General features: G+C 42.4%; 1 protein-coding gene and 1 long non-coding RNA gene across 3 annotated transcripts in view; one reads left to right on the top strand and one right to left on the bottom strand.

Annotated features, from left to right (window-relative positions):
• RASSF6 (Ras association domain family member 6) overlaps positions 1-23,614 on the bottom strand; it is a 150,637-nt gene that overhangs the window by 92,316 nt on the left and 34,707 nt on the right. The window contains exon 1 of one of the 2 annotated variants that reach the window (XM_064510409.1): positions 20,599-20,736. The exons of the other annotated variant lie outside the window; for it this stretch is intronic. The gene's annotated coding sequence lies outside the window, so the exon portion shown is untranslated. Of the gene's footprint in view, positions 1-20,598; positions 20,737-23,614 lie in introns of those variants that run through there. 2 annotated transcript variants of the gene reach the window in all.
• On the top strand, positions 19,535-20,345 carry LOC135328130 (uncharacterized). Its single transcript, XR_010388868.1, has 2 exons — positions 19,535-20,084; positions 20,296-20,345. It is a non-coding gene; the product is annotated as an uncharacterized LOC135328130 (long non-coding RNA).

Here is a 23,614-nt window from a genome sequence, read left to right as displayed (position 1 = left end):
GCATAACACCACAAGAGAAGCACAGGAGAACATGGCACAATCACAGCAGCATTCAGGCAAATCTACCTATAAACCAGACAGACAGAGGTGCAAACAACTGCCAACCTTGTGGCATTATGCTTCAGAAGTAGAGAGTAATACATTCTGGCAGATCTCGCCTTCATTATCAGTCAGGTTTTCTTTCTTTTCTGTCCCTCCTTTATATTTAACTGCTTAAAGTTCAAGCTTTTTTCCAAGCTTTTCTCTGAGTTCACAAGCCTTAGAGGTATAGAACAATGAGTGGCTCCTAGATGGTCATGAGACACTAGGGCATCTGCGTCACTTTCTTATTCCCTGTAGGTACTTCCCTTTTTCTGAGAAGTGCTGAGGTATTGCACCAAATCCAAAAGCAGAACAGTGTGGCCATCTCAGCACTGCCACTTCCCTGCAGTTCTTTATTTTGACTCTCTCTGCATGCTGCTCAACATTGCGGCTGCAGTTACAGTAGAGAAGCTGTGTCAGCTATGACCTCAGGGCATCTACGCCATTGCCCCTTGGCAGTCTAGAGTCAAAAGGTTGCAACCTGAGATATCCAGAGATGTTTGCATAACACGTGTGCTACAACTAATAACTTCTTGCCTTCTTATTGCTTAGGCCAAGATGTAACTGAATAAGCTGAGAAACTGAGACAGCTAAGTACTGCTGATTTGCAATTGATATGTCCAGAAACTCTTCCACTTTAAAACACGATGAGAATACCTTCCTGAGTATTTCCCAGGTATGTACCTATCCCAACAGGTTACAGGTATTTCAGGTGGACAATATGTTTTGGGTGGTTTTGCATGTCACCTGTGTGTTTCCCTAAAATCTATATTAGTCAGTCTTTCATTATCTACATACAGAAGTGAGTAATAGCATGTTTGCTTTCTGAAAAAGTTTAAACTGGAAATACATTCCATTTCATCACAAATTTAAATGTTAATTCAAAGAGTAAATGTGATTTCCTCCTAAAAGATTGATGAGATGAAAGCAATTTAAAGTTAACAACGGGACTTCTCATGCAGAAGTTATTTCCCAGATGCTTTAAGCTTCAGTGTTTTATTTTCCTCCCCAGAAACAATGGCTGATATGTAAAGAAACTACTATTTCAGTCAAGCTATAGAAAATTTGCAGTTCCTCTCTTTATTAAAATACAAAGCTTATCTGTCAAAATCACCACGTTCTTCAAATTTCCAATCATCCATTTCTGAAATTTTCTACAAATGGAAGATTATCACCTCAGAATTCCAAACTTCTTGCCAGAATTTCACTTTTTGATTTCAACTCTATCCACCTGCATGATTTCTCACCAGCAGGAAACCTTCAGTGGAGACATCAAAGACCTAGAGTCTCCCACTAACCAGCCCAAGGTGGACATGGGTTCTGCACCCCCTTGGAGGCCCCTTCAGCACTGTTCCCCATTCAGGTGCAGGCAACTGCTATTCTTCCATCAAGGACAGCTGCTTAGACTGAGGGACACCTGCTGTTTTTAGATGCTCCGCTATTTTTCAATCCTACCATTAGTGTCAGAATTAAATGATTGCATATTTTTGTTGAACTTTTTTTCTTCTGTCTGCCTTATCTTCTTATCCATTCTTTTTTTTCATCATAAAAAGTTCTCTATTTTCGTCTCGGTTAAAAATATCAGAAATATAAGCTTACATCCAAATATATTTCCTCTGCAACGTAGCCGTTCATGAAGTAGTTTCACCTGAAGTGAACTGAAGGAGGAGACTAAGGGACGAGTCTCAGAATCCCACCTGTCAATGCAGAGGAATCACTGAAGCTCATATTTTAGGAGGGCAAAACAGCTTCACTGAACACCACATTTCCAGTGATCCCCTCGCAAGAAAAGGATTGTTGGAAAGCATGCCACTTCCTTTCTCTCTTCCTCATTTTCAAACAGTTTACTTAAAAATGCTCTCTTATCATTTGAGCAATGATTAGTCATGACCACTGGAAGAAAGAGAAGTGCAATTATTGAAACTCATTTAGATTGCTCAAATTATCGTACTAGATACGTGGAGGACATGGTGCAGGCCAGAGTCTCCCATATGGTCAGTTCCTGACTGCTTGGCCTGTGGGGCTGATGTACACATACAAGTCATCTCTCCAAGAGGAACTGTGTGTTCCACCCCAAGAAAGTTTATGGTCCAAATCTTGAATTAGAGGAGTCTCAAGAACACTAAGAGCAGTCAGATATGCAGTAAGCCCTGCAACTGTGGTACAAACTGTTTGGCAGTTTGCAAGAGAAAGAAAGTAAATTCCTGTAGTGCTCATATGATCAAAGATTCATGGGGAAAAAAAGGAAATCAATTACTTGTTCTGCAGAAAAGATAAGCTCAGCAAAGGAATGATGGAACCATCCCCTCTACCAAGGTCTACTGAGGAAAGATATACCAGATAATATTCTAATTAAGGGATTCACTACCTGAGGAGTTCATCTACTAATCCAAACATCTATGTATGCTTTTAAAGTTCCTTTCACTGCAGCAAGAACTGTCTTTTCCCATGGCAAAATCTTTCCAGACTGACATCCCAGCAGTTTCACATTTCCTACTGACCAGCCTGATAATCAGCAGCCTGTTTACAATGTGGCAGTTTCCCCTTCATGTCTTCAGTTTCACATTTTTTCACAGTAACTTGTTGAGGACAGATAGCAAGGCATATCCCCCAGCATTACACAAAATATTCAATATAGAAAAGTTTGGAGTAAGCAGTCGCCTAATAATATCCTAGGTACATACAATTTATTTCATTCGGTAGAACAGTTCTTGGAAACAAGCTGAGAAGTTCATCTGCCTTTCATTGATGACATTACTGTGAGACTTACGTACTTTATTGATAACCTACATAATGGATAAGACTGCTAAAGAGATATAAAGGATGACATGGACTCTTCCCCACCCGAATTTCTGAAAGAAGGCTTATCTGCCAGCTTTAAATACTCACCAGAATAGAAGCAGCAGCATCCTTTAACCAGAACCCTGTACATGATCAGCTATGCTTTTTCTGAGCTATCTTGTATTGTGCCATATGCTCTCAGAGGAAATAAGGCAGCTCCAGGATCTTGTTGGGCAAAAGTACCATGAAATACAGCCTTGGTAATAGCCATCCATCCCTCTTTCATACAAGCAGATATACCTGCTTCTCCTACTTGAGACTCCTACCATCTGCAGCCATCTACACAACCATACAAATAGGATTTGTTCCTTCTGCATTAGGAATCACTGACAGGCCATCATATTAACATAAACACAAAGTAAAGCATCTCACAGTACCATGTCAGGCTGAAAATTGCAGAACCTTAGCAGCAGCCTGACAAGTGGATCCGATGTCCCTACTTTGAGGACAGGAACCTCTGTCACGGCGATCCGATAGATAGCTGAACAAGCCCAGCCGGCCAGTTCTGATTCACTATACAAAGTCTGTCAAGACACCTGGTCCCCTTAAGCAGATAGGAAGCAGACACTGATGTATCCTGGATGATCTCTGCCTCCAGAACATTTATTCTAAAACAATTAATCTTGCTTTACGAGCAAGGCTTGCTTGATTTGTTTAATCCACAGACATCTTGCTTCCATACAGAACAAGCATCCAAATATGTACTTCCCTTCTTGCAATAAGCACGTTCTGGGACTGTTCCATCCTTTACGCTTCCTAACACTGGGACCAGATTCTTATCCATACCTCCCGTGCCAATGGCTTTTATAACAGATATCAGACCACTGCAGATTGGACTAAGATTACTGAATCCATCTGACAGAGGTCACTGAGTAGGCAGCAAGGTCTTTTATATTAGTATTGATTTTTTCTATCTTCTGTGAAGGATAAGAGAGGAAAAGCTAAGCTTTTTCTTTTTTTTCTCCCCAATCTATTGCATTATCTCTGCAGGAACCACTTCTACCATGCACTTTACTAGTAACTGCTGGCAAATACTGCACAAACAGTACATGAGAACTCTGGCTCACAAAAAAAAAATTACATAATCTACAAAGAGCTCTAAATGAGCATGAGGATTTCCTCAACACATGCATCTTTACAGCATCAGCTGCCTCATGCTGTAGGGGCTTGCAAAACCAACATCAAAATTGGTATAAATGGAGAACGAAGGGGAACATCCATGTGGAAGCACCAAGAGGAATGGCCAAAGAACTGTAAGAATAGCATGTACTGATGACATCAAGATCCCAGCACACCTTCGCATGGCTTCTCAGACACTCAGATCAGGAGACAAAAGGCATCAAGTAAATCCCAATGACTCACAAAGGTGGGACAGGATGGAAGGACTAATTACTGCCAGCTCCTACAAAAAGGCACATTCAAAATCAGCTTGTGATTGCCAAACTAAGAAGACAGAAACATGATGAAGACCTGATAGCCAGTGGCCTCTGTCGTCCGTGTCGTCGGAAGAAATCCTGAACAGACCACCTAGACTCACTGTAGCGCCTGAATGCTGGACGGACCTCTTAGGCACATGCACCTTAGCGTTCGTGAGTGTGTGGGTATGAGAGTGTGAATGAGTGAAATCACTTGGTTTTAAAATAAAATCACCTTCCCCTCCTGTAAGATCTTGCGCTGAACTTTCCTACTTTGCTGCATAATGTTGTGACACTTTACTGTAACTCCACAGTAAGGTAAACACTGGAGGAAAAAAACAGTGAGTGATCATCTGGCACTCCTCAGCCAGAGAAGTGGCACCATGGTCAATTGAGGCCTCTCACCAGAGCTCTCCAAGAGTCAGCTCAATTCGCTGCAGCTATTTGGTATAAACTTTCCCTATGGAAGAAGTTTTATAAAATGTATATACTTAAAAGTCATATTTTATAAACTTCAGCCTTTCTAGAGTTTTCATGTGCAATTTAATAGAATAACACAATAGAAAATAACTGGTTTAATAGAAGATATTGTGCAATATAATAAAAGAGATCCCTGAGGTAAAATTCTACCAGCTGTTTAAAGAAATTTGTTGGAAAGCATCACTTCCTCTTACATTTTGCAGTTTTAAATTTCTCTACACCTGTCTGCTCTCTTCACTGTTCAGTGCTTTCAGGTTTTCAAGAACTCTTCCATTCAGAAAGGTCTATTCCTCTCCTTACTCAGGAAGTTGTCAGAAATTATTTTTTCTCCACAAAGTCTGATGAAAACATGTCAGATTATGTACCAAAGAGTTTGCCTAACTATAAGGAATCACCTCCAATAATTTATTTTTAATCCCTTTAAAAGTCTTTAATGGATCTGTGCAGATATGAATACATATGTGTCACAGGTTAAGGTTAAATCATAATGAAACTGAGGGATATAATGGCTATCCTACATTAGTAATAATTTTATGATCAAGTAAAATCCTTTCTAGAAAAAAAAAGGCAACAAAAGAGAAGCACATTTCACCATTCAAAACAAAGGCATATGAAAAACATATGTGAGCAAAGGGATGTCACTGAGGCATATAAGCCAGACTGCGTAATATTCATTCCCAGCAGCTCCATCTAAACTGCCAGTTCTAAGAACACTTCTCAACTCTTGGAGCTGTGCAAATGACCCAGCTGCACCTAACTCTGCCAGAAGACATAGATGTTCATCATCCCTGTCCCCCCACCAACACACACACATCCTGCTCTCCATGGGAAGAAATCTGGAAGCACGGGGAACAGAATCAGACAGCCTGACAAAAACATCTCTCTCCCATAAGCTGGAGAAAATCTGTTGGAGATGCCGGTGAAGCAGGACACAGACAAATAAGGATATCCAGCCAAGAAAAGCATGGGCAGTATGGTCCTCAGAAAACACCAGGGACACTCTGGGCTAATTGCTGTCTGGAAAGAAGAGCATAAACAAAGTTTTTGCTACTTGCATCCAGGTGAAAATAACTCCATGGGATCTTTGTAACTAACAACAGTTTCATCAAAGCAATACTTGACTTCATCATGACTTTCTCCTGTTTCCTGAATTTACCCTGAACCCTGAATTAGGCTTGTCACTTGGCTCAAAAACTGGTGATACTATTTTCAGGTCCCAACAGGTTAACTACAGGTTCTGCAGTGAACGAAGAAGGGAGACTGGTCTTTTTGGTGGACATGCAGATAAGAACTTGCTCATTTGGCCCAGAAAACCAGAATCGTGAGCACGTGGACTGAGTGTCAGTGAGTGTGGACAATTGGGCACCTAAACACTGGCACATTATGAAAACACTGGCACATTATGAAAATCCTGCTTTTAGATCTGACCCTTAGAAATCCCTCAGATTTGGCTCATCTATTTGATACAGAAACCTGAAAACAGTTTTATAAGTAGCCATATAAGTTCAGAATTTCAGAAGGAAGGTATTTTAAATGACAGAAAAATGTAATGTTGTTTTGTTCTTCCAAGGTCTCATGGGGTGAAAGGGTTACATAAGTTAAATATACCTTCCAGTATACGATGGCTCCCTCAAGGGTTTGCTAAAAATCAAAAAAGATAAAAGGAAACATTCTGTATACTTATACATAACTGGAATATTTGAGGTCGTTAAAGATCTCACTAATGCACTGACCTATGCTTTGTATCCAGAGGAGAAAAGACAACCAAAGCCATTTTTTAAGTATTCTACAACACAGTAGTAAGCTTCTAGCCCCTGTCAAATATCATTGGCACCTAATTTGTATCTACTGAGATAGGAACATCTAAAACATGTTCACTGAGTTAGGTAGAAAATGGCATTAGCTTCAGTTAAAGCTCTTCTTCTGAAATGTCATAAGCCATTCAGGATTTACTTTAATGAGGGATTGACAGATATGTTTGTTTGTATCTATTCATAATTTTTTTAAGGAGCATTGACAGTTTTCCAAATCTCAGCTGGTCATAAACAACAATATAGCTGAACTTTTCCTAGCAAGTCAGAGTTCACTGGAAGCTGACAGTATCTTAGAGATTTAGATTCTGGGAAATACATCTGCTTCCTGCAGGCTAGACAGGTGCCTCACGATCTACCCAGTATGCAGTAAGAGAAATTGTGAAGATGCTCTGTCTAAGAAGTTAAAGTTTCTGAGCCTTTCCTCCAACAAGAACACACTCAGCAGCGAAGCAGACTAGTTGGTCTTGCCTCAGAGGCAAATCCAACCGGAGTTCAACGGTCCCATTCCCAGGTTCAGTGTGAGAAATGGTAATACCTCCAGATTATATAGCACTGGAGGTGTAATTATGTAGGTAATAGGACAATTACAATCTCATAATGTTTTGTAATCCAAACACAGAACACAAGAATATAGAAATGGTGACAAAGTATCTTCAGAAAGAAAAGCTGGAAGACAGGCCTCAAAGAACTATTTTGTGGTTTAGAATAAGATCCAAGCATTAAAACTGCAAAAAGCAGTTTTTTTAGGCCAGTACAACACTCTTGTGACTCAGTAAGAGACTTAGCAATATTTTGTTTGAGTTGCACAACGGGACTACGCAGGCCACTCCACCATGCCACAGTCTTGGCTTCATGGACAATAACCATGAGAACCAGTTCAAAATTCATTTTTGCATGAAGACTTTCTGGCCTGCTGGACATTAGTGGGGGAAAGGAAGTGCATATTCAAAACAGGAGTGGGTAAAGCACACAGCCAGGCAGGCAAGCACACAATAATCTGGCAAACAGAAGAGCCCAGTGCAAATTGAAGTAGTACAGTAGAAAAAAACACTAAGAGAGGGCTTCTGGCAGCGGCTAGACAAAAGGGATTTAAAGCTGGGAAACTACCCCTGGCTGCTTGGTTCCTCAAGAAAGGAATGTTTTATAAAAAATACATGGGGTTACATGAAAAATCCCTAATTCCATCACCAGTTCTTTTCCTCTGACTGAAAAACTACTTTGAACCCCCAAATTTTGACTAATCACCAATAACAAGAAAAGATGACACTGGTATGAGAGATAGGATCCAGTTTTCAGTGAGCTGCACTGTCAGCTAGTATTCCTGTGGAGTAAGATAAAATAAGTAAAGGAACTGGTTGCAAATGGATGGGGGGAGAAAATGGAAAAAATGAATTAAAAAAAAATCAAGAGAAAGTGGGACTTTATGAAATCTAAGAGATGGAGAAGGTTCAAAACAAACTATGATGTTCTCAAAGAGAGGCTGGATGTTTTCCAAAGAAAACTGAAAAACATCTGTGGTCAAAAGTGAATTTTTTTTTCTTTTTTTTTTGGTTTAGCAAACATAAAGCATTTGTTCAAAGAGCAAAGGCTAGCTGCAGACTTGCCAGTCTAAAGAGGTGTAGAAATTAAGGAGGAGATGGAAGAATTGATCTTCCCCTCAAAATTCTGGAGGACAGTAAACTTTTGCTTAGTCTAGATACCACCAGATCAAAGTTGCTGCAGAGATGTGAAGAGTTCATGAACACAAAAGGTCAGAGACACCACAGTGGAAGCCCACCTCTAGGATGCAGAACTGGGTTATTTCACTAAGACCAACAGGTTTTGATTCTCTACAGATGATCAAAAAAAAAAAAATCAAAAAAGATAAAAAACCTACAGAGGTCCTGAAATGAGAGGCTACCTGCACCTAAAAACAAATCTTCTTTTCTCTATATGTAATAACACCTTGGCTATGCTTAGTCAGTCGACATGAGTGATTGAGAAGATGTACCAAAGCTAGGCAGCTCTGTTGGGGTATAGCAGCAGATTTTGCTCCCAGAAAAGATATCACGTCATTCAGAGCTGTCACAAAGCCAGTCTGAGCAGCCCAAAGCAATGCCAAAGCTACCAGGGCACCAAGAAGCATCTGAAGATGAAAACCAGTGGTGAGCACACTCTGGTACCTCCAGTATCGGATTTCCTCAGGAATGTCCCCACTAATGGACAAATTTGGGGACACTATACTAGACTCTGAAAGGGAAAAATGAAGTCAGTGAAAGAAGGCAATGATGCTCCAAAAATTGTGGAATCTGCTACAGAAGCAGGGTCTTCAATCTTTGCACTGAAAGATGCCAAAGTCATCACTGGAGGAAAAAAAAGCTGACTGCTATGCCTTGTAAGTCCAGTTCCACATAAGAAATTTGATGAAAAAGGGAATCCTAATCAGGGTCAGAAGATCACTGAGTGATTAGAAATGTTGACGCATTAGCTCTGTAAAAATAAAGGAACTTCCCAATAATGCAACAGTTGCCTGTGTTAAGGCTGGCATTATGAAAAAAATGACCATCCAAAAATGTTACAAAATGTGAGGTTGAGCAGCACAAGCCAATACCAAAAGTGGAAAAGAAGGCAAGAAGATGGCAAGAAGCAGCCAAAAATGAAAAAAGAAAAAATCTTCTCCCACCTCAGGAAACATGGAGATCCAAAACTGAAGGGATAAAGCAGCAAGGCTTGAAGATCATTCCCACAGTCTAGTTTAGATCTCAGCAGCTAAACAGGAACTACAGGAATTTGGTCATTGATTGTGTACTAAAGTCTGAAATTTGCACAGTTATCCAACCACCAGTACAAGGACATGAGTCACTAGACCAGGTATGCTACAAATGTTAGCTAATGGGACACCCTGGCCTAATAATCTGATTCTTATCCACCATCTCAGGGGAGAGATGTTGTGACAGTTTCAGTCCGGCTTCCTACTATGCTCTAACAGTAGATAGCGACAAACAGAAACAGATCTAAGGTTAAAAGAAAAAGTGTTTTCACAGCAGAAAAAAGCTGGTGGCAATTCGTGAAGGCCTCTGGCTCGTGCAAGGTATCTGCTACATCTGAGAAGCTCACTAAAAGAGAAGAAAGTAGAATACTTTTATGTGCTGCTTTCTTAGATCCCACTAATGCTCTAGTGCATGCTGATGCTTTTGAACTTGAGCTGATGCACAGGCAAATAGTTGGGGAGAAACTTGCAGCTCCTAGCTTGAAACTGAATCCAAAGAAACATAAGCCATTCCAAAGAAAGGTAATTTACCTCCAAAGAACAATCAGTGAGAAGGCAATTTCCACTACCAGAAGAAAAACTGAAGCTATACAGGATTGGCTATGGCCTCTGCATGAGATGCAGAGATGCAGCTCGGTAGGTTTCTCATCCTGTTACACAAGAGGTATTTTAGGCTTGCTTTTATTGCAAAACTATTACACTGGCTGGTTGAAAAAGGGGAGTACTTCAGTGGTCAACAGTGTGTTTACTCAGCATTTTTACAGACTAAAAGAGCCTGTGACTGCTCCTGCCTTGACTTGCCCGTATTTCCAAATTTCTTTCACATCAAATGTAGATGAGAATGCCTATGGTTAGGGACAGTATTGATAGAACAACATAAATCCCAAGTCTAAGTTTTCCTCCACAGAATAATTGCACCCAACAGAAGCTTCAAGTTATTAAAATTTTCATTACTATTTGTATATAAAAAAACCCTTATGAGGTCGGGATAAAAATCCTGCATCAAAATCCTGAAGGACAACCTCCCTAGAAGTCACAAACTGTAATGCCATGATCTCAGTATTACTCACAAACCCAAGCACAAGCACGATAGTACTGGTATCTTGCCCAAATGCAATGCTATGCTAACAGCTTCACAAAACGTTCTGGCACTGACCCTCCAAAAAGTCATGTTGCTGTGACAGTAGCAGATGCTCTGGGAAAGTAATTATTCCTCACATCTGGGGACCTAGGTCGCTAAACAAGTGTCAAGGGTATTTCAGCAAGTTCATGGATTCTAGAAAGTTCATAAAACACATCCCTTGTCAGTGCACCTACACTTCGATCAGCCAACAGAACAGCTCAATACACACTGGGGAGAGCGAACCAGCTGCCTTTGCAGAATGGAAACACAGGAACAGGGACCAGCCTATGCCAGTCAGTAAGAGCATAATCCATGCATCAGGACAGCTTGTGTTTGGACTTTGCTTACCACCATATGACTATGATATCAGCATAAAATGGGTGCAAATGAAATCTGAATACAGCTTATATGCTTTCACTTTCTTCCTTCCAATTCAAAAAAAAATTTCAATATATTTGCAAGCAGAACACCAGGGTGAAACCCTCATTTCCACTTCACCATGCCACCTGGGGTCTGGGAGAAGTTTGTAGATAGCATACTGTACTGGAAATGAAAGGACATGCTTAAAATCAAGCACACTCCACACAGGCTCTATTCTCTTTCATTAAGAGGGCCTTATATTGCATCTTCTCCATAAGGATCTGAATGGAATTTGAACTCTTATTCAAAAATGACAGTTGACCATGCAGATGTCGGAGCTTCTTCTGAAAGGCATTTAGTGTCCCAACAGAAATAACGAACAGTGAGCAACTTGTCAAGAATTCTGACACTCTGAAAGCTTCATGTTTAATTATCAATACCTGATAAACAAACACAAAGTAATCCGGCCTGGTTCATGGGTGACTAACACAGACACTGCCAGAAGCAGAGCAGTAATCATGCCAATAAAAGCACATTGCCTGACTCACTGAATTTCTATTGTCAAAATATCAGCTCCTCTCTTTCTGATAACTCCTTCTCCAGAAAGTTCTGACAGGTGTAGTCCCAGTCTCCTTAGGCTCCTCTTGAGAGGGGTATAGTGCGCAACGGTGCACTAACCTCCCTTAGTTAGGGCTTGGATTATAGTTCTCCAGTCTCCTGCTTCTCTCTTCTTCCCCTCTGGGCCTCCTCTGTGTAGAACTTCAACTCTGACAGCAAGAACTTTGATTCCACGAGCAGTAAGTGGTGAGCACGAGTACTGCTCACCTTGAACGCAGTCTTTACAAAAACAGGGCCCAAGAAAACAGACATTGCAGATGGTTCCTGCTGAACACTCTAGCTTTACCCATTCCTGGTTAAGACTAATACCACAAAAAACAATGCTTTTTGCATACCCAAATCTTCCACTGAAGCTAGTGTGGGACTAGATTGAGTAAGAAATGCAGGAAGGAGCCAAAAATGTGTTTGCATCTCCTGGCAGGCCAAATCCTACAGGAAAATGTCCTTGTTGAAAAATTCTTATAGTGCTATTCCTACTTGGAGGTAAGGGTGTGAAGAACTGCAAATGTCTTCTAATACTAAAGTAGCTAATGAAAGAATTAGAATAAGTTATCAGTTGGATCAATAAGGTCTCTGAGAGTGAGCTTTCAGCAAGAAGCATGGAGATACAGTCTGTTTCAAATGATGTGTAGCATGAATACAGCCTTCTAGATGGAAAGTGTGTTGAGGGAACAGTGGTCCACTGGAAAATGAGAATTCAAACAAACTGGAAAACATCTCTAGAATGCACTGATTTTGTCAAACTCAAACATATATTCAAATGCCAACAGTAAACTGCTCATCTAAATTAAACTACTCTGATCTTACAGCAACACAGCATTTTGAGAAAAGTGAAATGATTCTTTTCAGTCAATGTCTTGATCAATTTAATTTTCTGGGAATTTTTATTATTTAGGATAAAACTAAGGTAAAACCACTGAATTCCAAGCAAAGCAGAAAATACTTTTTTCAGTAGCCTGTTTTCTAAAGACCCCATGAGGCTTATTTCTGCCTGCACTGTGTACTCACTAGCTCTTTTGTTAAAGAGAGGCAATATGGTGTGCTCACATTTGTTAGCATAATTTTTAGTATTCAATATTCCTGTACCTTTTTTTGTATTGGAGATATTTGAAGTCAAGCAGATGTTAGGAAATTTTACTTTTGAATCTGAAAGCAATAATGAAATAATGAAAGATAGTATAGTAATGGGTAATCTCAGTGATGATCATATTCATCAAAAACGCTATCAGTGTTTTTCCTCCAACAATTTCTTCTCTAAAGTCCTTGCCTTAACTATCCTAAAGGAGTTATCTTTTCCTCTTGCTGTTTTGTAAGCTATTTTACATAATTTATTGAGAATTATGCAAACTTCTCAACATCACTTCTTCCTTCCTGTGTACTAAGTAGCTGGCATTATTAGTATGTCAATGATTTTGCAATAGACTCCAAATATGCTGAAGAACAAACCTGCATGCAACACTCAAATTATTTTAAGAAACTATTCCCTGAGATGGCCACTTCATTATCTTATAGTGTGTAAGAGTCAAGTACAGCTCCTTCATTGCAACACAAGCAATGAAAGTAGTATGGAGGGTCAGTGTGTATGTGTCGTAAGCAAAGACTTCAAAGTTTTCATAAGGATTTCAAAGAGTGTTGCCATTTTCACATGCTCACGTCTCGTGTCACTGCTTTCTCAACTGATGTCATCACTTTAACCAAAAGACCACAACTATCCAAAGCAATCCCTCAAACATTGCTCATCTCCACTGAACCTGAAAACTTCGTTGGATTGAAACTGGTTTAACCCAGGTCTGTGGTTTTGTTTTTCATTTGAGTGAGAATTTCATTTGCTAAAAGACTCACATTTGCTTTACCTCAAACTATTTGCAGATTTGGAACTAACTATGTAACAAGGATTTTTTTTTAAACAGTTCATTTCCCATTCCAGGGAAATTTTTGCTATCTGGCTTAAGGTATAAGAATAGGAGGAGGACTTTGTTTTTACAGCTTCTTGGCGGGGTCCCCTTGGGAAGCAAAACTTTATCTTAGGCAACAGTATCCTGAAATGAAACAGGCATTTCAAAATGCATGAGTTGCTCAGCTTGAACTGAAAATGTTGTTTTAAATTTTCAACAAATTAAAAAAACCACAATTTTTTCATCAATCATTTGATTGTGCTCCCTGCAGACCCTCCCGTGTTCATAGCTAACATTGCAAAACATTCCTACCTAGCAAGGGTCAGCACAACAGCAGTGTAGGGGCCTCAGTTGCTACCGCTGGCTTTGCATCCTTTCTCCGATGCTTAGATATCACCACTGGAGCAACTTTCAGCTTTTACAGGATATGCTGTATCATGTCTCTACAGGCCACTGGCAAAGAACAAGTCCTGCTGTTAGATGTTAGAACCAGATATACAGAGTTGTGCACCAGGGTCAAGCTTTACGCGAGCAACAGCAACCAGCTACACATTCACTGGAATTAGGTCTGAATTGTAAACCGTGGAATCAAGATCTTTCCAAGCAATCAGAAAACTGCTTGCTTTTGACAGACAACCAGGACTTAACAGCCCATAGCAAGAGATCCTCACCACCCTTCTTGCAAAGAAAGTTATTCTTGATGTTTTTACAGATCCAAAGGCAAAACCTGCAGGGCAGTATACAAGTTCAGAAGATGCAAAGCACTTTCAGCTCCTGGTAAAGTCAACAGGAGCTCTCAACACCTTTCAGGAGTTGCGATGACCTCAGGGGCTTATCAGTTGAACAACGATGCGGGGTCCTCAAATTCTAACCTTTATCCAGGATGAAGTCTACCACCAAAAAGTCTGCATGTTCTTCCCACCTCAGTGGGGCATAGGACAAGTGTTCCCTTGAACAAACCACTCCCAACCTCAGAATGAAGCCCCTCTTGCCCTTATACATTAGGTATAAATTCACAGAATCAGTCAGCCCAACACCTACCAGTCAGTTTAAGCACCTTTTGAGGTGTCTAAGAGTCACCCAAAGTAAGATTAGGGGGGCAGTAACTGAAATCCCATTAGCTACCTTTAAAAAAGTAAGATTGGCCCTAGAAACCGAAATACATGGAGAAATGATTACCAAAGGAATTGATGACAAAGCCAGCCCTTTATATTTGTTAAGTTAACACTTGAGTAATGCAAATACATTCCTTTGCAGCTATTAACAGTGTGTTTGTTCATGCTCTCATTTCCACCACTGAGCACAGGTAAAGGAAAATCTCAAACACTGCTGAGAAGAAAAGAACTAAGGACTTCACATTTTAGAAAATAAATGAAGATCCAGGAAGATAAGTAAGAAAAAGCTGACCATTGTTTGCTATAGCTCACCCTTTTTGAACGCAAACATTAATACCTCAAAAGGTATTGTAGAAACAGGAGCACACAACAGTTGTGTCACAATGCAGAATGATGGGACACTTGTATTTCTTACACATTCAGGTGTTATTTACAAAGGAATATAAGCTGGGAACAGTTCAAACTAGCAAATTCAAGGAACTAAAACATCTGACAAATTCAAAATAGATATAAAATATAATTTTAACAAAATTGTAGGATGATGTTGAAGTTTGGTTACAAACTCCAGCAAATCTCCCCACGAGACTGAAAAGCCACAGTATTGGCTCTCTGTGAGCAAAGATTATTATGTGTTTGTACCTTAACACAGAGCCTGATCCACAGGAGGATTCATAGGGGATATCATCATAGTACTAGTACAGAAAATAACCATAATTCAATAAGGATGATAATAAGCGATATCGTCAGCATATGCCCTCTGACTGTAGAGACTTGTAGGCAGCAGTGATTTGACATTTTTATTACTCTCTCTTAAATATTAGAACAGACAATGTTCACTCATATCTCAAAGTAGAAGAGGCAACATCTGACTTGCTAGGAAACATCCCTGCTTCTTCTGAGATTGTCCATGTCAAGGGGTTTCTAGGTGATGTTAAAAAGCTGACCTAAGATATGTATCTGTGACATATCCCCCAAACTCTTCTTTGTGCCAATCAGGAAAAGGCCTCACTTGTTGAAATGAAAGAGGCATTGTGTCTTGGTTAATTCTCTTTTAACTTATATGGGCCTGCTGCCAGCGAATGCATGCTTTCACTGTAGGTGGTAAACCAAATACTCATTGTGGAAAGGCGACCAGCCAATGTGTGCAATAAAGCAATGGAATTGCTTCTTGTGTTTAAAGAATTAACAATGGGATAACTGGAAGATGATTAAGTCATGTGGCCAGTAATCCTCTGTATGTATTTCCTTAAGGCCTGTGTAAGTTGGGAAAGCTTCCCGTGTTCCAGTAATCTTTAGGCCCATGCTAAGGACGCTGAGGGATTTCAAGGTATCTTCAGACAGCAGTTCCTACAAAAATATCTGAGCTATGATCAGTAACTTGAGTGGTAGGACCACAGCTGCAGCTATACAACCTAGGTAGCAAAACCAGCTTGTCTCTCCCTAACACTAGGCAAACACACACGCTTTGGTGAGTTCTGTCATAGCTACATTACAAACAGCACTAAAGACAGCCAACTTAAACTTAACTCAAGCATATCTATGCCACCTGCAGTCAACGCATTACAGACATATCCATAATAAAAGAGATCGGGCAATAGGAAAGAATTCACCCTTCTGAATTCTGACTGACAAAATTCTGTCTCTCCCTGTCTTTTCCTTACTTCGAAAACTGTCAAAGGTGGTGAGGGGAGCAGGCAGAAAAGAACAGAATCAAAGAGAGCTCATCTAAAGCTCAGCATGTTTGTTGCGGTCAATTTGGACTGAAGAGTACCCACCCACATTCTCATAAAAGGTAGCCAGAGGTGATCTGGAAGTCTACAGTTACAAAGACTTGCTCATTCGGATGGTCTTGGCTTCTGAGATAGTCCCAGAGGTCTTCATTTCATGTGTGCCAGGCCCGCTCGCACGAGTACTGACTCACAGAATCAAGCTCTGTACTGCCTGCTGCATCTCAGCATGTTTATGACCTCTCTGAATACTGCTAATTTCAGCACATGCCTCTCCTGAATAACTGACTGCTGAGTTTCACACATTGCTGTTCCGTGTCCAAAATAGCCTCACTCTTCAGACCCCAGGGATTTCTGGAATTTCCCCAGCAGTAACCACTACGGAGTTACTCTGCCAGTTCAGGCATGGTGAACAGTCATCTGAGTATAAAACCAAGCACCATCACGTAAACTGTCCTTACTCATGTGTACTGTCCAAGAATAATACGTAATATGACTGTGTAAAAATGCCAATTGCTTAATCAAGAGATCTGCTCTCTGTATTTATTCAGAGCTATTATTTCTGATGTTATCTTCAATGACCTGCATTGGCTTCTCTGTGCACCATCCTAACTGTCTAATGCCTCAGTTTGCTACACCTGGGCAGATCCTTCTTCCTGGTAATTCTACAGCCTAAACCTAAATTTTGCTGTTGAGCTTGCAAGGGCTATATTTAGGAGAAAACTAGTTATGGGCACACAGAGGTATATGAGGGTTGACTACAGCACTTGATTCCCATAGGTGAAGATGGTGTGCATCTATCAACATAGCAATGCACACGAGCAACTAAAATCTGTGTTCGTTAGTGTTCTATTGCAGAGAATATGGCAATTCCTCGGGACAGCCACACTGGGAGCGCACAGAGCCATACTTGTGGTACTATAACCTGAAGGGAATGGCGGCTCCATCCCTATGGTCTGCAGGTATCCCAAGAAAGATTCCCAACTTTTCTGCTCAGTGGTCACGACTGAGCACCTGTAGGCTATTGCCCACTCTTAACAGCTGTGTTTCCTATTGTTATCTTTAGCAATCTCTCTAGTTTTCAAGGAAGCTATGCCACCTGCCTCTCCCTGGCTCCAGCCTCTTCCAATGCCACTCTACTGGTTTCAAAAAAACACATACAACTCTACCTTCTGGGGTCTACTACTCATATTACTACTTACAAGGGTTACTCAGGCTGCAAAAACGGACTCTGAAAGAGCACCTCTACTACACGGCTTTATCTTGAAGACTGAAGCCAGTTACATGATGCATCTACTTTATGCACACTTTCATATAAATATCAGTGGAGTATCCATTTTAATTAAAATTAACTAAATAACTAGTTTAATTAAACTAATTAATTCATTTTTAACAAACAAACAAAAAATACAGATGGTATTATATGACTCACAAGAAAGAAACAGGCCCTGATTTAAAAATAAATGCTTCCCGTAATATCCCCACTGTAATACCCTCCGGACTCCCACAGAACCTTTATGTCCTCCAAGAGACCTACAGGTCTTCCTTAGGTGGACAACTTCTGCTCTTGAAACATTTCCATTTCCCCCAATGGTCATATAAGCCACCCCACATTTCTGCAGTTTCTTTCATGTTCAAATCATAAGCTGGACAGGAGGCAGCACAGGAGGTGGCAAACTCCAAGCCGTGCAGTGGCTGCCAGGCAAGAACATATGGATTGGCAGCTGGCAAGGCAGACAGAAAACACAGCTTGTGCTGCAGACTTTCCCTTAGTGGCAATGCTGGTTTGGTTCTCTCTCCCTCTGTCCACCACTGACTCTCCACAAACTTGTGTCAAACCTTTCTGAAGATGGCCAAATGATACAAACTGTACTGGAGGAGGGGAATTGGGGGTGAGGGGGTGACAGAGCAGGCAGAAAGACAGTTTGATCATGTAATTTCCTTTTAAAACCAAGCTAAACGCCAACAGCTTGAAAGGATGACAGTAGCAAGCTGCAATTGGAAAGGGGTGCAAGTTAGTCATTCGATATTTCCTGATTACATGGAGCAATCACCATTTGCTTATGACATATAATCTTCCTGCATTGGTGATCTCCCAAGGGACCATCTGGGCCAAAAGCCATAGGAACTATATGATCTGTAAAGAGGATAAAGCTCAGGAATAAGACCCTCTGTGTAGCATGAGGTTGTCACCTAATTAAGCTCTCACTCGGACTGATTCATCTGCTACATCTTACCTGTTTTGAGTCCTGAGCTTGGTTTTGTTTTCAGACAGTAAATCTTCTAATGGGATTTTTGTACTGTGATCCTCTGTAATTTTAGAAATCACCTTATTTTGCTTTCCATGTTGGCATCCCTGCCAATACAGTTTTACCTACAGTTAATTCCTGTTCTGCCCTGTGACTGTTCTTATAATACAATGATTACCTGGCTTTTCTCTTAAAAAAGTATGCATAACCTACATACTTTAGTTGTAAGAAGCCACCTCTGTGTCAACAGTCTTCTTGTAAGGAAACTATATCCATTTTCCCCTGAAGATCAAGTCAAGCCAGTTCAAAATAGTGACTGTAGCAGGCTGGGGCTGAAGTCATTTCCATTCCTGGACTCATCTCCTCTTCACAAACCGTAAAAGCTTCAGTGCAATCTGTTTTTATCTGATTTTGCATTAGCTCTTACAGTTTGAGATATATATTCCACATCAAAGAAATATTTATTAAGTAAATAAGGGTGAGAAAGTTGGGGAGGGAGGAAATCTAGAAAAGCACTTGCAAATCTTAAATTCCTGAATAGCCATCAATATTTAACAAATCAAAGCGACACCTGGAACAAAAGTGCTGACTCAGGAGCTCGGGGGATATACAAAGTGTGCAGGCTGCTTGGACAAAGACCACAGCAGTCTAACCCAGGAACAATTTGCTTTGGTGAACTCCATTCATTTTAGCAGGTACCTGGGGAGGAGAGAAAGGACTGTCTGGAAAAAAAAAGAATTACGAAATTGTATTTTATACCAAAACTAAACAGAACAGTGTTTTGACCTTGTCTGAATTAAACCTGAGAGTAAATAAGTCTCTCTGAAACTTTCTATCTAATTATATCGAAGAGCTCCTAGAAAACTGCTTTTTTGGTGTTTTTTGGCAAAGGTTTTGGCAAAATGCTTTGACTGCTGCGAAGACAGAGTGACCTATCTGTGCAGTGTGCCTTCTGTGAGTGGAGTTTAGGTAAGGAACTATGCATGACTCCGAGTTGCAGGTAAAACATACTCCTGCCTTTCAAAAGACAGATGCAGACAGGGATGCTCAGAGGACCGAGCAGTTGCCTGGGGTTAGCCAGCAAGGCAGGCTCCAGAGCCCAAATCCTCCTCCAGCTTAGCTCCCTGCAGCAGGACTCACTGAAACCAAACTAAACGGAGGCCCCTGTGAACACGACTGCAAAAGAGATCCAGGCTCGTCCCCTTCCAGAAGATGGGGCGAGTATGCCTGAGGTCCCGTGCAGTGCCCTCCCTCGCGCAAGAACGGGCAGCTTTTCCGGGAGCCTCTTGGGGCCGCGAGGAGAGGGAAAGGGAGCTGCTCCCCGCCCTGCTCGAAAAGGGCAGAGCCCCAGGAGGTGGAAGGAGACCAGCGGGGCCTGCGGCCCGGCCCGGCCGCAGTCAAAAGGGGGCGCCCGGCCAGGCCCCCACCCCGCGCCCGCCTTGCCCCACTCCGCGCACGGGAAATCCCCCGACAGCTCCCGGCCGGGGATAAAAGCCCCGGCGGACAGCGAGGCTGCACCCACGGCTCCCGTCGCGCCTCCCCCGCCAGCGCTAGCCATGAGCCCGCACCTCTCCCTCCTCCTCCTCCTCCTGGCCGCCTGCGCCGCGCTCTGCTGGGGTAAGAGCGGGCGACCCGACCCGGCTGGGGCTGCTCCCGGCTCGACCCGACCCGCCGCGGTGGCGGCGCCCCCAGCGCCCGGCCGCTGCGGCGGGGGGTGCTGAGGGCCGGGGCCCGGGGCCCGGGGCGGGGGCGGGGGCGGGGGCGGGGGCGCCGTCGGGGCCGCGGGGCCCGGGCCGCGGAGCGGGCGCTCAGGCCGTGCCGCCCCCAGGGGCGCCGCTGGCCGGGGAGCTGCGCTGCCGCTGCGTGCACACCGTGACCGAGGTGATCCCGCCGCGGCGCCTGGCCCGCGTGGAGCTCGTCCCCGAGGGGCCGCACTGCGCCGTGCCAGAAGTCATGTAAGTGCCCCCGACCCCGTCCCCGCCCCCGCCCCCGCTGCCGCCTCGCTGCCGCCCCCTCGCTCACCCTCACCCCGCTCGCCCCCAGAGCCACGACGAAGCAGGGACAGATGATCTGCCTGAACCCCTCCGCGCCTTGGGTCCAGCTCATCATCACCAAGATCCTCAAAAGGTACCTGCCGCCGGCCGGGGCCGCGCTCCGCTGTGGGCGCTGCCTGGGGGACGCGCCGGGAGGGAGCGGGGCGGCCCCGGCGCCGGGAGCCTCAGTGCCGCGGCCAGCCCGGCCCGCGCTCGGCAGCAGCTCTGGGCAGCGCCGGGGGAGCCTGCTCGAACGGCCCTTCCCTCCGCTTGAAAGCAGGCTGAAGGCCTGCGGCTGGGGACAGTCGGTGGTGATACCTGTGCTCTTGGATTTTTGCTTTCAGCTGAACACAGAACAAATGGTGGGGAGAACAAACTGCTGGAAGGAAAATGACTCTGACCACGGGACTTAAGGGACAACAGAATTTCTTCTCAGGAATACACTGCGTTTGAGTCCACCCTATTTATTGAGCAGTTTAATTTAATGTAACAATATTCGATGGTATTTATTTAAATATTGTAAGTACAATGTAAGATCTACCTTTACTTTAGAGATTGTCTCAAAAGCACAATTTAACGTGTCATACTAACTTAGCAAGTATTAACTTGCTTTTGCAGAGAAGCGCAGGAGGGAGGATACTGGGATTATTCTGAATTCTCTCAGTGGAAGATCTTTGCCTGGGCTCCAGCATCAGTGAACTACTGATGGGGCTTCAGCATCAGCAGGGAAATACATTTCCATGCTACCCCCTTACATAGGGACTCGAGTAATTCACATGAAAACATTTTACATAGCAGCTATGAGCAGAGAAGGAAACTGCTGCCTCTCAAAATATGTCTTAGTTTTGTTCTGCACATCTTACAGCCATGTGACTGGAAAAAGCTTTCCCAGCTACCATGGGAAAGCTGTGCAGTCAGTGTGCTGTGCCAAAGCCAAAGTTTAACCCAGCAGTGCGAGCTCGCCATCAACATCAAATTCCCTTCTCCTGCCAGACATCCTGGTATACGCAGCACTGTTTACCTCTAGGTTTTGGATTTTGAGGGAGCTGGTGTTTTTTGCTCTTTGCAGCCTTAGACATCTTATGTCTTTTTTTTGTATGGCATAATGTCATAATTTATATGTAAGTGAAAATGATGTTACGCTGATGAATGTTTATTTATAATAGTCCATATTCATTTTTGGAATTGTATACATGCAGCTTCCCCTGCTCTTCATATTTCTGTCCAGCAGAAATTTAAAAAGAAGGGGAGATCTAAACCGCTTTAAGTGCTAGTAATTAAATGTCATCATGGCTAGACCATGTAATTTTTATTAAACTTCTCATAGTAATCTTTCCAAGATGTCAAAGAAACCCTCTTCGTTATATAATATGTATAATTATATATTAGATATATTACTGTAACAGTCAAAATTCAGAATAACTAAAGCAAGTAAATAAATTAAATGGAAGATTTCTGTAATGGTTTATTACTATATATATTATAATTAAGGGAGTTTCCTTTTGTGTTACTTACATGTGGTTTGGGGTTTTTTTTAAATAAACATTTAGTAAAATATGCATAGTGTCTGTTTCCATTTACTAAGACATCTTGCAACGTCAAATCTTGTCAACTTAGTTAATGGCTTGCATAAACTGTGCCCATCAATATACTTTCACCGCTCCAAACCTGCAAGCCTGATTATTTCTTCTCCTTAATGGGAGGTCTGGATTCAAACAGTAGGACTGAACCCCTTTTGTTGGGTCCTGCTCACAGTGAAATGAAATGATCTGAAAAGCTGATGTGAAGAGCACCAGGGCTCCATTTTCCTCTCTTACATTTCACTGCAGTGATCTCAAAGTGGAAAATAGGGTTCGAGACCCTACTGTTTGGAGCAATGGAATAATTCTTTCCTGCATACCAGCTTACATTTTTGTGCCAATTTCTGGGTCCTTTTGAAATGAGGAAAAAGCAGGATTTTATAAGGCAAAACAGCTTAAACCTTTTCTTCGGCAAGGCTATTGGGAAACATTTTAACGTGACAACCCCTTGCTGTACTTAAAGTGAGCTAGTGCTGCCACTTGGAGAGGCAGCACTCACTAGCTTTGTAGCCCCCCTACAACATCTCTTTGCAGATTGCTTGTAGGCCAAGGCCACGGAGAGCTGTGAGATGTTTTGGGATGAACAGAGCCAGAACACTGTAATCTGGATTGCATGCAGGTCAGGTAACATAGCTTCATCACTGATAATGGATTTAGACTTATTTAAGTGTGAAGCTGTGTGTCTGTCTCAGATGTCTCAAACCTAAGAGACCATCCTTTCTGTCTACAAAAACACTTCTGTATTTTGCCTACTGCAGACGAGCAACATGCTATTTTCACCATATTTTTAACACATCTTCCACGGAGATACAGCAAGAGGCAAGAGGTGGTTGGCTGTGGGTAAAGCAGAGGTGATACTATTTCAGCCCTGATTAGCCTGCCGCTAATTTGTTTTTCAGTCAGGCTCCCTCCTAAACAGATATTGGTCATGCCAACGTTGGTGATTATTTCATAAAGTAAATCCCCAGCCTCTATGACAAATGTGACCAGGGCTGGAAGCTGTCACTAACAAAAGCGAAACTGTTGGAGCATGGAATTTAAAGCGCTTACGGGACATGCTTCGCAAATCGTCTAATTGTTCCAGTAACACAACTACCCTGCAGACGTGCAATCTGACCTGTGTGTATGTATTACAGCACCTGCTGCAGGCAACACCTGATATTGCCTTTCTCAGTTCACACGGATGATGCACTGTGTGTAGCTGTTTGATGTGACTCAGCTGTGCAAACCTTTTCTGGACAAGAATGATCCCTTTGGCTTATGTTTGCACAGTGCTTAGGACAGAGGCTCCTGTCCCTGTTCAGGACACCCAGGCACTGCCTTAACACAAATCTGGCTGCAAGGCCATCATGCCAAGCAAATTCTTGTGCTGCAGTAGGAAAGGAGGGCACACTCCTCCTTTCTTCATAATTATGCGGGTCAAGAAAGGGTGGAGATGTGAAAGCTCTTAAGAGAGAAGCTGACTTTGGGGATGTTTGCAGGATTTTGGCATTTTTGTCCTCATTTGACAATCTTATTCCACCTCACTCCCCAT

The sequence above is a fragment of the Dromaius novaehollandiae genome, chromosome 4 (assembly GCF_036370855.1).
Source record: "Dromaius novaehollandiae isolate bDroNov1 chromosome 4, bDroNov1.hap1, whole genome shotgun sequence".
In the NCBI taxonomy this organism is placed as follows: Eukaryota; Metazoa; Chordata; class Aves; order Casuariiformes; family Dromaiidae; genus Dromaius; species Dromaius novaehollandiae.
The sequence above is the reverse complement of the archived record's forward strand: the minus strand, read 5'-3'. Positions and strand labels throughout refer to the sequence as shown.